A 13653-nucleotide genomic window follows, 5' to 3' on the forward strand; every position below is an offset into this window, starting at 1 on the left:
GATTCCATATTTGCAAATTTGCCTACTCACTAAAATTTATTTGTAACCCCCCAAATCAACACATGCCACCTCTTTGTGCTGCTTCATAGACATGCTTTGAGGGGGAAATTCCGAGTCGTCAGAACTGTGGTCCCAGGTGAGGTAGAGCAAGACGATGTTCAGCCTTCCTGTTGCAGCTCTCACATTACATACAAGGGTGCTTTTTGTAGTCTACCTAGTGTTATGTTTTTCACATTTTTGTGCTGTTTGTTGGTGATTTCACTGTTTAAAATGGCTCCCGAGCATGATGCAGACGTGCTGGCTGGGGTTCCTAAGCTCAAGAAGCTCTGATGTGCCTTATGGAGAAAATGTGTGTGTTAGGCAAGCTTCCTCCAGACACGAGTTACAGTGCTGTTGGCTCTGAATTCTATTTGAATGAATTAACAATGTAGATTAAATATGGTATCTTTAAATGGAAACACACATGAAACAAGGTTATGTTTTGATCAGCTGATGAAATGATGTGGCCAGAGGCTCTCAGGAACCTAACCCTGTATGTCCCCTAGGAGCAATGGTTCAGTATTTACTAATTCAGTATTAAGCAATCCAGACATTTTCAATGTAATAACAACTAAGAGTCTGTACTTCTAGACACTCACCAAAATAATTACTAGAGGATGTATTTAATGCTAGCATGGAAATTTGTTTAAAATGCAAAGAAATTTAATTATTTTTTTGTAAAAATGTAAAATTGAAACTAAAGAAGTACAAGATGGCAGACAGGAGGTGTCCAAAAACTAGTTAAATTATGGCAATGTTCAAAGGTAGGGTTAAAATATTTAATAACATTAACTTTATTATAAAAGTGAGGCATTATATGTTCAAAAAATTGGAGAAACTACTGAGAAATAGAAGTATATTCTATAGCTTCCAAATGAACAGGCTAAAAAAAGTAGACTATAGCAAGAATAAAGAGAAATCTATCAACAGAAAGAAAGAAAAAGAAAAAATAATAAACAGAAATCACGCCTAACCTGGTACTGAAAATTGAAACATAAACACATTCACAAAAATGTAAATAGATTATACTCCCATTAAAAACACAGATGTTCAGATTGTGTACTTTTAAGTCTGGCTGTATGCTATAATTAATTATATTATATAAAGTTGTAAGATTATCAACTGGAACAGGAGACTATATACAATGTTCAGATTATCACATGGAAATACTACCCTCACAGGTACACCCACAGAAAAGTAATCAGATTATAAGGTGAAATATTGATATAGCAGAACATCAAAAAAGAAGTATTAAAAACAAAGAAATAACTTAAAAGACCAAATGTATTCTCATGTTAATAAATGTAGATCCAAATTCACCTGGGGGAAAAAAGACTATCTCAAAGCAAAGTAGAGGAGAGACTTCAACAAGTCTCTGAAGAGAAAACATTACGCGAGGACGGGTAACTGAGAGGGTTGGGCCAGCTGCAGCCTGGAGAATACCAGGAGGGTGGTTTAACCTAGAAGAAAGCCAACGTGCCTGGCAGAGCTGGCATGCATCCCCAGAAGGCAGAGTAAAATGTGGGCAGAAAACAGATGGATGAATTGAACGTCTGTGAATGGAACACCTTCTCACAACTTGAATGTGAAACACTGTAGCCACGGGTGTCTCTCCTCAAGCAGAAGGTTCTTTCGTGGAGAAATTAGAGAGCTCCCGTGTGTCCTGTATTTGGGGGCCACTTGGAGTAAAAGCAAACTTCCTTTCTGATCACCTAAAGCAAAGTGCACCCATTTGAGAGCCCAGCCTATTACACAGCCAGTCGATCTTTCTAGTGTCTCACTTTCAAATAAAAACTCACAATATTTCCAAATATTCGAGAAAAATCTCTTCCAGTAGAAGTCGCAAAGATGTCATGTTACAGGCCTGATCATAACACCCCTTCTGGAGCCCTGCCTCATCCACACACCTGACTCAGAGACGAAAAGCAAAGTCATCCTCTGCAGTACAGTGACACCTGACTGGATGGAAGGTGGCCTCCTGACAGGTAGGTAGTGTCTTAAAAAGTAGCTGGGCACAAAGGGCTTTACCCAATTAGGAGGCACTGGAAACTGAATTTAGCCAATCAGATGGAATCTCTTAAAAGTTTAGAGAATACAGAGTGAACTGTCCAGCCAGAGTAGAAGGATGATGAAGCCAGTGCTGAGAGAGACGAGGGGACATGATCAGAGCCCCTGGTGCCTAGAGTCCCCTTGGATCCTAGACAGCTTTTTGCTGCTAGATTCAGCCCACATGTGTCCTTGCAATAAAGCCCCTTCCTTTCTCGAGTGGCTTCATGACTCCAGGTCTTGCAGCCATTCCCTGTGCAACTGCCCGCACACGTAGACAGTGTGCAAAGTGGTAGAGTGGGAAGCCTGACATTTCAGGGAACTGGTAGAAGTTTAGGGCAACTCTGGGCAGGATGTAAGGAAGGTCATAAGAGTTAACATTTACTGAGTGCTTACTATGTGCCAGGACTGCTGTAAATACTTCACAAATACAAACGAATCTAATTCTTAAAAGAACTCCATGAAGTGCTATCACCCCCATTTTACCAGTAAGGAAACCCAGGCACAGAGGTGTGAAACAACGTGCCTAGGTTTGCACAGCTAGTAAGCGGCAATGGATGCTAGCCACCAAGCCACACCCATTCTGCAGTACTAAGAGATGTTGCTGGAGAGAGAGGCAGGGGACAGATCCTGAAAGACCTTGTACGCCTTGCTGAGGAGTCTACGTAATTCAACAGAGAAGTCCTGCATTTCTCTGTTCTACACATTGCACTTCCACTTGGAGATTTCATTTAGATACAGGGTCTGCTTCTAAAACTGCAAAGAAAATGGCAGTGACTGAGGAAGTTTGAGCTAGAGAGTGACGTGGTCTGACTTGCCTTTTAGAAAGATCAAGCTGGCGGCGGCACGGAGAATGCTTTGGTGGTTGCAGTGGTCCAGGTGAGAGATGAAGCGGTGTGATGGAGGGCACTGCAGCAGGAATGGTGTGCAATGCATTTAGGAGGTGGACTCCACTCTTTAGGAAGAGATCGAATGTGGAGGAAATGAGTAGGGGGCCCGGGTGGCTGGGACCTGACACTCCATACTCAAGGGCACAGCTCACGCACACGCACATTCATCTCTGTGCACATACTATGTACGGAGGAGCATTATTAACTCTGGGTAGGAAGACACACACTCAGATTCACAAATCCGTTTCCACACTAGGTGAGGGCCCTCACAGCCACCTCTGCAAAGCTCCCTTTCTCCCCTTACTCTCTGTCAGGATCCCATTCTGAAACAGGGTGTTGTTCCAGACAGATCTGTCATGGATCTGTCTATCTGTCTGTGTGGTTCTCAGCCGGGGGCGTCCCACCTCTCCATGGGGGGAGGTTTGAAAGTGTGTGGAGGCAGTTTTACTTGTTACAACGACCTGGACATGCTGTTGACCGTTAATGCCCAGTGATCAGAACTGCTAAACATTGTGCAATAAAAAGCTATCTCACTCCATATATTGACAGCAATACCTCAGAGAAATGCAGGAAGAACTTCGTAGGTTTGAAGAGCCCTAGGTTTGAAACTCAGCTCCTTCCTTCACCAGATGGGGCAAATTAGGGTTTCTGAGCCTCAGTTTCTCTACTTGTAAGATGAGAATCTATTACCTGCCTCCCAGGATTCTTACGAGGATTCTGCAAGGTAACGTAATGCCTCACATATATGGAGTTCTCAGCGAGGATAGCTTCCTTTCCTTGTTCAGCATCGTAGTCCTTTTCTCAACTTTATTTTATGGGTCATGAATTAGTATGTTAATTTCCAAGAAGCAAATGTTGCTCCCACCCTTTTCATGATCCTGAGTGCAGAGCAGGCCTGTGCAGTCCACTTCAGGGGTAAGTGATTGACAGCAAAATGTCCCTTGAAATAACTCATGAACAGCTTGTGGAAGTTAGCTGTCAGAAATTCCAGTTCAGGAAGAGCTGTTTCCAGCACTAGTGGCTGTCAGCCCATTATATTTATAGACAGGGGCAGCATGGATGGATGGATGGTTCAAGCCCAAAATGGGGGTGAAATTATGGAGAAGCCTGTGGCTGAGTTTCTTTACTTCAGAAATCAGAGAGCCAATCTTCCTACAAGGACGTGTGTAAGCCCCTGGGTTGTCTGAAGCTTTTCATTTTCGAGATGGTCGTAACGGATACTTACTGATTAACTCAGCGATTAACTAATGATTACCTAAAGTGTCTAGCACTGAGCTAAACATTTTATTAACACTACATCTAAAATGTCCGTAACCAATTTTCAAGGCGGTTTTCAGATGTGAGCACTGAAGCTTGGCGAGGTGGAGCGGCTTGCCCAAGATGACACAGCTCCCATGACCAAGCTCACTTTGACACTGGCTTGTCTTGACTCCTAAGCTGACTCTCTTCACTAAGAGCAACAGAGGGCCAGGAAGGCTTTTGCTGAGTTTTATTTTTGTTCTGTTTCGTCCATGCTTCCCTTGGCGTTTGACGATGACAGTCCTGACCTCCCTGGAAGCTGTGAGTCTGGTGGTGGGGATCCCCGGTCCAGGGACAGTGATGGGCTGAGGACCCCTTGGCTACAGGGTGCCCAGCACTGGTGGCTGAAAGTAGACTGGACAGCTGTGTGGGGTACTCTGAGTTGGCGGTGACGGCTGCGGAATAATGACTAGCAACGTGGCAGTGGTTACTGATGCAGTGTTGGGTGACCACTCAGATTGACTGATAATTGTGCCATACTGCTCATTAAATATTTTGAATTATTTTGTATTATTGTGTTATTAAGGTTAATTTAATTATTAAGGAAGATTTCAGAATGCTGGCCTCATTCTACTACGGAAAAGTCTAGTGAAAGGAGTTTGCTACTTTTTGTTGCATATAGAGTAGTAGTATTATGAATATTAAATATTTTTACATTTATGGTGTTTAAAGTTCCCAAAGAAATACAAATTCATCGTAAACATGTGGAATACACTGAAACGCAGCTATCTGTTAGCTGCCTAGCCAGCACTCTAGCAATAACCAGGCTGTTTGTCAGAAATCTACCCGTCCCCATCGTAGCCCATTTGCTTTGGGTGGGCCCTGCTTGATCTGAGATAATCAAGATGTTTCAGAGATGAAGTTGTGACGCAATATGACGAAGGAAATGCGAATGTCATCCGCCTGGACCACACGAGAAAGGAATCTCCTCTTCTTCTGAAAGAGCTACCAGGAGAGGGTCGTCTCCCTGGGACACCACGGTAAGTAGCTGCAAAGCTCGGAACTTCTGCAGCCGTTTCGGGACCATGAAGAGGGCCGGACGTGGGGCAAAGCCTCAGAAGGCAGAGCAGAAAGAGGGGAGGGAACTGGTCCCTGAGGGAGAATGGCATCGCTGAACTTCTGAGTGAAATCAGCTCTGAAGCTCGCCTCCCCTCTGTCCTTTTCAGTTACGTGAGCCCGTAAGTCCCTTTTATTTTTCAGGCCAGTTTGAACTGGGGCTTCCATTTCTTACAACTAAAAGCAGAGTTGGTTGGTTAACTGCCATAGAACCTAGAAGAAAAATAAAATAGCAAACTCATGTCAGCCTGCCGTCAAATCATATCGTGAAAGCCATCGGGCCTGCACGACAATGTTTAAATCGACCCTCATCTCCTTCAGCTAGAGGACAGATTGTGCTAAAAGGCAGGCCAAGGTTTGATTGCAAAGGAAGATGACTTCACAGCCCTAACGAGTCTATGCTAAAGTCAGGACCCTGCCACACGCGGTAGGGGCACTTGGGTAGACGTCTTTGAGAACCTGAAGTCTTCTGGGCCAGCAGGGGCCTCCCCACTTCCAGGAGCTCAGCCTTCCATTGCCACCCCTAGACTGATAACTGGGGTCAGGTTTCAGCCTCACTTTAATGGGGAAATATTGCCCTTTCTAAGGAATAAAAGAGATTATTCCCCAAAGAACTACAGAATATGGCAAATATGTGGGGGGGAAACGTGGGGATGGATCTCAAGGTTACTAAACAAAGATGCTTGAACGTAAGGCTGGTGTGGAAGATTTCATGATATGGAGATACTTCCTTTACTTGGAGTTTAATATCATGGCAAGGATGCCTGGAGCTGGCCCTAATATGCTGGAATGGCTCCTTGAAGCTTGGAAGCAAAGATGGTCCATAGGAAATAAGGTGCAGTTGCCTTAGCAGAGTGTTAAGGAAGAGGTCAAAAATCTCAAAGAGAAAAACACGTTAGAGCGGATTTATTATGTAATAAGAGAGCTCTCCAGCTGACTGTGTTCCCTGGGGAGGCCCAGAGGACACTTCCTTCATTAAGGCGATGAGGAATATGATAGTGAGGAGCTCATTGCTATCTGTCTTCTGTAGGCCAGGGTTGATGGCAAGGGGCGCTCCTGCAGAACTGGGATCCCTGGTGACAGAGAGATGATAGAATTTTGGGACAGAGAGGTTAGGAGGCCAGCACTTAAGTCCAGAGACAATGTGGGTGTAATTACCATAATGAACGTCAAAGCCAGATGGAAATCAAGAGCCTTGATCCACGAAGATCAGGGCAATGGCTAATAGACAAAGATGTTTCAAAGGGCAAGAAAGTGGACAGCCAGTGAAGCTGTGGCTTAACCACTACGCTCAAAAGAGATCAAAAGAGTGAGCAGCAGTTTGATTGCAGTGGGAACATGTGCTTTCTCACCTAGTTCCCAAACCTGAGCCAGTTTTTAGAGCACGTGATCGGAGGGGCGGAGCCCCCTTGAAGAAGAACCTTGCAATGTCACGTCAAGTGTGTGCAGCGGGTATTTTCCCAGCCCTTCCCTCAAAGGAACCGCCAGTCATTCACTAGTGCCGTTGTACACTGAGTGCAGGGGAACAGCCAGAGGTCTAAAGGCTGCTGGATACAGGGTTTTAGTTGACACTAATACCATGGGGACCCAAAAATGCCATGATGGTCCCCATGCTTAGGGATGGGGTATGCGGAGGCCAGGTGTCACATGGAGTCTTGGTCCGGGTTCATTTTCTCAGTCTCTGATTGCATAGCTGATTGCATAGCTGGCTCCCTGGCCTAGGGAGTAAGAGTCATCATGGCAAGGAAGGCTTTAACTCCTACCCCCCAACCAAGATAGTAGATCAGAAGTACTACTGCATCTGAGTGGGACAGCAGAGACTAGAGCCATGCTGAAGGACCTAAAAGCCAAGTGAATCAAGGCAAATGACGGTGGGCTACCACAAACCTGAACGGGTTCTAATCCCAACCCCAGCCGTCGTCCCAGAGACGGTCTCCTTACTGAGAAGATCAGCACGGCCTGTCATACGTGGCACACGTCGCCTGAGCTGGCGAATGTGCTGCTTTTACTCTCCGTCAGGGAAGCAGCTCAGCAGCAGCCTGCGTTTACCCAGCGCGCGCGGAGAGCAGGGCACAGCCACGGCCCTGCCCCGGCGCCGGGTGAACCCTCTGCTCCCTGGCACGACGGAGCCCCGCGGGACCTGGATCCTCTTGACCTCCCGCGGAACTTCATGATGGTCCGCTCTACCGACGAAGTCATATTTACCGGAGCTGGTGAGTGGGAACGGTAAGGGCCCTGGAAGCCCTAGAGAAACACCTGAGTGCCGGGAAGTGGCAGATAAATCCCACAGACGTTTAGGGGGCCTAGCGCACTGTGACGTGCTCAGGCGTCCCGTAGCCTGGGGCGTGCTGGAACGTTCCCATTCCACAGTAAAGGAGAGGCTATTGCGCCGCGTAACCCCTAGCATTAAGAAGGGGGCACAATGCTTGGCAGGCCTTTTTGGATTTTAGAGACGACACGTACCATGATTGGGAATGTAGTTCAAGCCCATTTATCAGATGGATCAGAAGGCTGTGGGTTTCCAGGGGGGCCTGGAGTCAGACAGGGCTCTTTCAGCACGTCCAGGCCACTGCGAAAGACTCCAGGGCCACATAACCCAGCAGAGTCAATGGGGCTAGAGGATCTGAGGTAGATAAAGGTGCTGGGCGGAGTCTCTGGGGAGCTCTATGGGCGGGGGGAGCAACGCATACCCTTGAGGTTCCGGAGCAAGCTATGCTGTCTGAGCGGAGAGGACCATCATTCAGCAACGCTCCTGGCATGTCGCTGAGCCCTGGTAGAAAATGACTGTATGACCATGGGGCATCAGGTGACTATGTAACTGGATCTGACCTTCATAAGTCAGATCCTGTCACATCCGCCAAGTCGGAAGCTTGAGAGGCACTGCAGCAATCAATCGCATGGTGGAACTGAGCTCAGACAAGACTGGAGAGTTCAAATAATTTACACTACCCAGTATTCCAAATCGCCACACAACCTCCCTCTGTTGCTCCAATACCTCTCCCTCAGCTCAGACCTAAGACCTCATGGGGAGTTCTGCACGACCAGCTAATTTAAAAAAAAAAAAAAAAAAAGGAAGAAAGAAAAAGCTGGGTCTGGTTCATGTATGGAAAGCGTTGATTTTTTGCTGTGGGCCAAAAATGTACCACTGACCCACTACAGCTCCACTCAAGGCCATAAACCTCTTCGTAGAGAGAGCTCTAATCGTGAACCTTCGTAGAGGGAAAAGCAGCCTGAGATAAGTGTATGCATGCTTCACTGTGTGACTAGCCATTGTTCATCCACTCATGAGTTCATGGACATTTAGGTTGTTCCTACTTTTTGACTATTGTAAGTAATGCTGTTATGAACATTTGTGTACAAGTTTTTGTTTGAACATGTGTTTTTCAGTTCTCTCAGATGCAAATGCTAGGTCGTATAATAATTCTATGTTTAACTTTTGGGCGAACTGCCAAATTTCCCACAGTGGCGGCACCATCTTACCTTCTCACCAGTAACGTAGGAGAGTTCTGATTTCTCCACATTCTTACCAGCACTTGTTATTTTGTGTTTGTTTTTTTAACAGTCATCCTTGTGGGTGTGAAATGGTATCTCATTGTGGTTTTAATTTGAATTCCCCTGATGGCTAATGAAAGATTCACTTTTCTTTCTTATAAGCTTGAGCATGCATTTAAAAAAATAATGGCTGTTATATTTTATGTCTCAGTGTTTGTAGTGCACATACCCAGAATACTTTTCCCATCACAACACTGGTCTTTCTCTGCAGTCAAGGATAATTAGGGTTAAGGGAAAAAAAGATTAGAGTTAAGCATAGAGATACATGTCTAGAGGGAGCAGTATGTTTAGACTAGTTAGAATTAGTATCAGAAGAGAATTTCATATAACATTTTTTGACCTACAGAATGACTGGCATAGAAATGAGACGGCTATTAGCAGGGCAAGAGGATGTGGAGGAGCTGGCCTCCCCTAGTCACAAGAGAACCCTCATTATGGGCGCATATGTTTGGAGACACGTGAGACTGCTCAAAGCCAGCTTCTCCCATGGCCAGAGCCAGCTCGTGCTGTAGATTCAATGTATCCTAAAACCATGTTATGACATAGGGAATTAAAACTCTGTCCCAGTGACCGCCCAGACTACCCCCACTGGATTGTCAGTATGACAACACTGCAAATTGCTCATCCATGCATTCACTCATTCATTCATTTGTTCAAGAACCAGTTATCGTGCATCGAGGACCAGCACTGAGGACAGTGACAGCCGTTGTTCCAGGCTCAGGATATATGGGAGTCAACGAGACAGAGCAGGACCCCGCTCTCCTGAGTCTTACATTATAGCAACACTGAACGTATGGAACTAGAGAGCTTCCTGGACCAGCTCCTCTCCTTCTTACAGAGTTTCTGCCCTCACTCCGGACAGTCGCTTCTTCAAAGCCCCCATGACACCCTCTCACAGCACAATTAGAATGATCCAGATAGAGACTATCAAGTGTGCACTTTCACAAAGAGACAATCTGGATTTAATTAGAGAGAGGACGCCATTAACCCATTATTCAATCAACTGAGAGGCCCTCTAACCTAAAAATTTGGAAATGCAAATGAAGGCAGACACAGTCGGAGAGATTTTTAATATCTAAGTGTCCAAGGGCCAGATTACAGCTCACTCCACATGCACAGTTCATACTCTCCAAGCCTTTTCCCAGTAATTACTGTAAAAAGCTTTGAGATACCTTGAGCATAATCACTGTTCCAGGAAAACAAATTAGACAGCACATTAATTACATTGGTTGCTGAAAATATAGAAGGCCGACGGGGCCAACTGCTGAAGGACTGGGGCTTTGGGGGTAGCCAGGATGAATAGTGTACTTCAGCTTATAAAAAAATGCAAGCCAGGGTATCTGGGAGAACTGTAACCTGGAACCCAGACGGTCACGGGGAAGAACACTGCTGACAGTGGGCCTGAGGATCAAAGGGGGGTTTGGCAAAGCCACTGAGTGTGGCTCTCTGGGCCGGGCTCCACAGAGGAGGCAGGACCTCGCCCTGCAGGAGCCCCCACAGTGATGGGGAGACCTGCGGGGCAAAGCCCTGCCGAATGCCACATCAGGAAAGGCAGAGACACACTGACTGAACTGATACCCTCCCACCCGAATGACTTGCTGAAGGCAAACCAATTGTTGTCCCCCAAACTGGGTGGAGTCCCCCACATCACTGCCACTGCCCCTGCTATAATAGCTTCCATCATTTCCCCACTTATCAGTTCCTGTTGATCGTTCAAGACTCAGTTCCAGTGTGATTTCTTGCACCAGACAGCCCACATTGATCTCTCCCTTCCCAAGCCTTGGTGGCTTACAAAGTCCGTGTGCTGATCACGGACTGCCTTGGGTGAGGAAGGGGACCTCCACTCAGCTCCCCCCTTCCCCATCTCATCCCAGGTCCCTCTTAACCTCCTGGGCTGGCCATTCAATTAGTAAGTACCTAACCTTCATTCAACAACTGACCAATCAGTACTGCTTGAGCTGTTTCTCTGTGCCAGCCCTTGTGCTGGGCAGCGGGATTACAGTGCTTAGGGGACAAGACCCGTATGGTTCTTGTCCTCTCAGGGCTTACATTCTACATCTTTCAGGTAGTTCTCTTCTTGACTGAGACGTAATAAAGCATACAAATCACAAGAGCTGCTCACACCAGCCAAGACTTTTAGGTCCAGAAGGGCCTTCCAGGGAATGCGGAGCAGAGCCGGAAAACAAGAGGAACTCAGTCCTAAAGAACACCAGAGTCAAGCCTCCAGCCCCCGCTCCTAACACTGCCTGGACCATCAGCATAAGGCTGGGACCCTAGGGAGAGGATGAGGCTTTTTTACCTGCCCTAGTGATGACCCAGGTAACACGGAAAAGGTCTTCTCTCTGCTGTGTTAACCCTTTCTGAACCAAACTGCCAAGGTCTGGGCTGAGAGAAGTATAAAGTAGATTGAAAAGAGTCCTTACACTGGAGGCAGGAGGTCTGGGTGCTATTCCTGGTTCTGATGATTACCAATGAATGGCCTTGGATGAGTCATTTAAGGCTCTCAGATTCAGTTGCTTTATCTAAAAATGGGGATAAAACACATCTACTTCTATCCAGAAATCCACAACATTGTAAAACTGACTATACTTCAATTAAAAAAAACTTGATGGAGTAGGCCTAAATCAGAAGGTGTCAAAGTCCCTTCCAAATGAAATTCTGGAATACAATACCCAGGGGAATATGTAAAACATGAATGTAGGGTTTAATCATTCTCCTACAGTGACCACTCAGTCAACACAGGTCAGGAAAGAGTATTTCTAGCACCACTGAAGCACCTCTACGTGCCCTTTTCTAACCACAACCCCCATCCTCCCCAAGAGGTGTACCCTATCCCGATACGTACAGTAATCATATCCCACCTCAGAGCGTGAGCCTAGGTGAGGCAGTTCAGTGTTGCTGGTTTTTAAATGTCATATGGGTGGAATCATGTAGTGTTTATTCCTTTGTTTCTGGTTTCTTTTGGTCAAAATTGTGTTTGTGAGATTCATCTATGTTGTTGAATGTAGCTGGATTCATTTTTGTTTCTATGTAATATTCCATTGTATGAATATGCCACAGTTTATCCATTCTACTGTTGATGGACATTGTTTCCAGTTTGATGCTCTTGCTGGCAATGCTGCTATGAATATTCTTGCTCACGTACATTCTTATTCAGGAGTTTCTGAGTCATGGGGTTAGCAAATCTTCAACTTTATTTGAAAGTGCTCATTTCCCACAGTCGTTGAGCCAAATTACACTCCCATCATCAGCGTAAGAGATTTCCTCTTGCATCACACCCTAGCCAATGCCTAGTGCTGCCAGACTAAAAAAAATTTTTGCCCATCTGATGGGTGTGTAATAGAATCTCATTGTGGCTTTAATTTGCATTTCCTTGATTACTAATAAAATTGAATCCTTTTCCTTAAGTATATTCACTCTTTTGACTTCCTTTTTTAACGATGTGTCTGTTCGAGTACTTTTACCATTTTTTAAATTATGCTGTTGCTTTCTTATTGATTTGTAGGTCTTTGTTGTCAAATATAAGAGTGTCTTACTCTGTGTCTTGCCTTTTTACTCTTTTAATAGTGTTTTTGGTAATCAAAGGTCTTTAATGCAGAACAGTCTTCTCTTTTATGGCTGCTACACTTTGTGTGTCTTATGAAAATGTCTCCTGCCCTGAAGTCCTAGGGTGTTCTCCTGTATTATCTTTTAAAGACTTTATGATTCTAGCTGTAATTTTTACGATTCCAATTTATCCAGAATGTTCCAATCCACCCAAAATTTATTTGTTTTAGATGATGTGGGCCTAAGGGTCAGATTATTTTTCCACATGGATACCCATGTAAGGTCACCTCTCATTTCTCATATCTTTTCCCCAGTAATCTGCCATGTTATTATTTTTTTAAATTATTTTATTTTGGCAGGGCAGGGAGGGGATGTAATTAGGTTTATTTATTTATTTTTAAAGGACATACTAGGGATTGAACCCAGGACCTCATGCATGCTAAGCATGAGCTCTACCACTTGAGCTATACCCTGCCCCCTGCCATGTTATTGTCGTCATATATTAAGTGTCTGTCTATGCACAAGCTATTTCTGACTTCTCTATTTTACTCCACTGGCTCAGTTTTCTGTCTTTGCACCAAGACTACCCTGGCTTAATTGCTGTAATTTCATAGTAAATCTTGGTCTCTGCTAGAAAAAGCTCTCTTATCTTGTTCTTTTATAAGAATGTCATGGATTATCTTTACATTTCCATATAAATTTTAGAATCAGCTTGCCATGTTCCATAAAAGTATCCTGTGATTTTAATCAAGGTTGCACTGAACCTATGGATCAATTTAGGGAGAGTTTATATGTTTACAGTATTGGCTTCCAGTCCATGAACATGGCATATCTCTCTGTTTGTTTAGGCCTTCCTTAAGTCTTTCGAACACTGATAGTTATCTTCACTGAGGTCTTGCAGTGAACCAGCCGCCACAGCTGCTGACCTCAGAACTATCAGTGCTCCTCCCTGGTTCCGCCGTTCCCACCACGTCTCAGTCCACAGGTCCACTCTCCCCTCAAGCCTGAGCTTCTCCATCTTCCCAAGGCCTTTAGCTTTTCACCATTTCTCTTTTAAGCTATCCCAGATGCTATAATCCATCTCTACCCCAACTCAACCGTGAGCACCATTCTCTGTGAGCCTCACTGCTCCCTGCTGGTGCAACGTGAAACTGCCGGCAAGTGGCCCTGACACGTTAGCCGTACTTGCTGCGGGAGCGCCCCTTAAGTCCTCTCTTCCTTCTTG

Source organism: Camelus dromedarius, chromosome 29, assembly GCF_036321535.1.
Source record: "Camelus dromedarius isolate mCamDro1 chromosome 29, mCamDro1.pat, whole genome shotgun sequence".
NCBI classification, from domain to species: Eukaryota; Metazoa; Chordata; class Mammalia; order Artiodactyla; family Camelidae; genus Camelus; species Camelus dromedarius.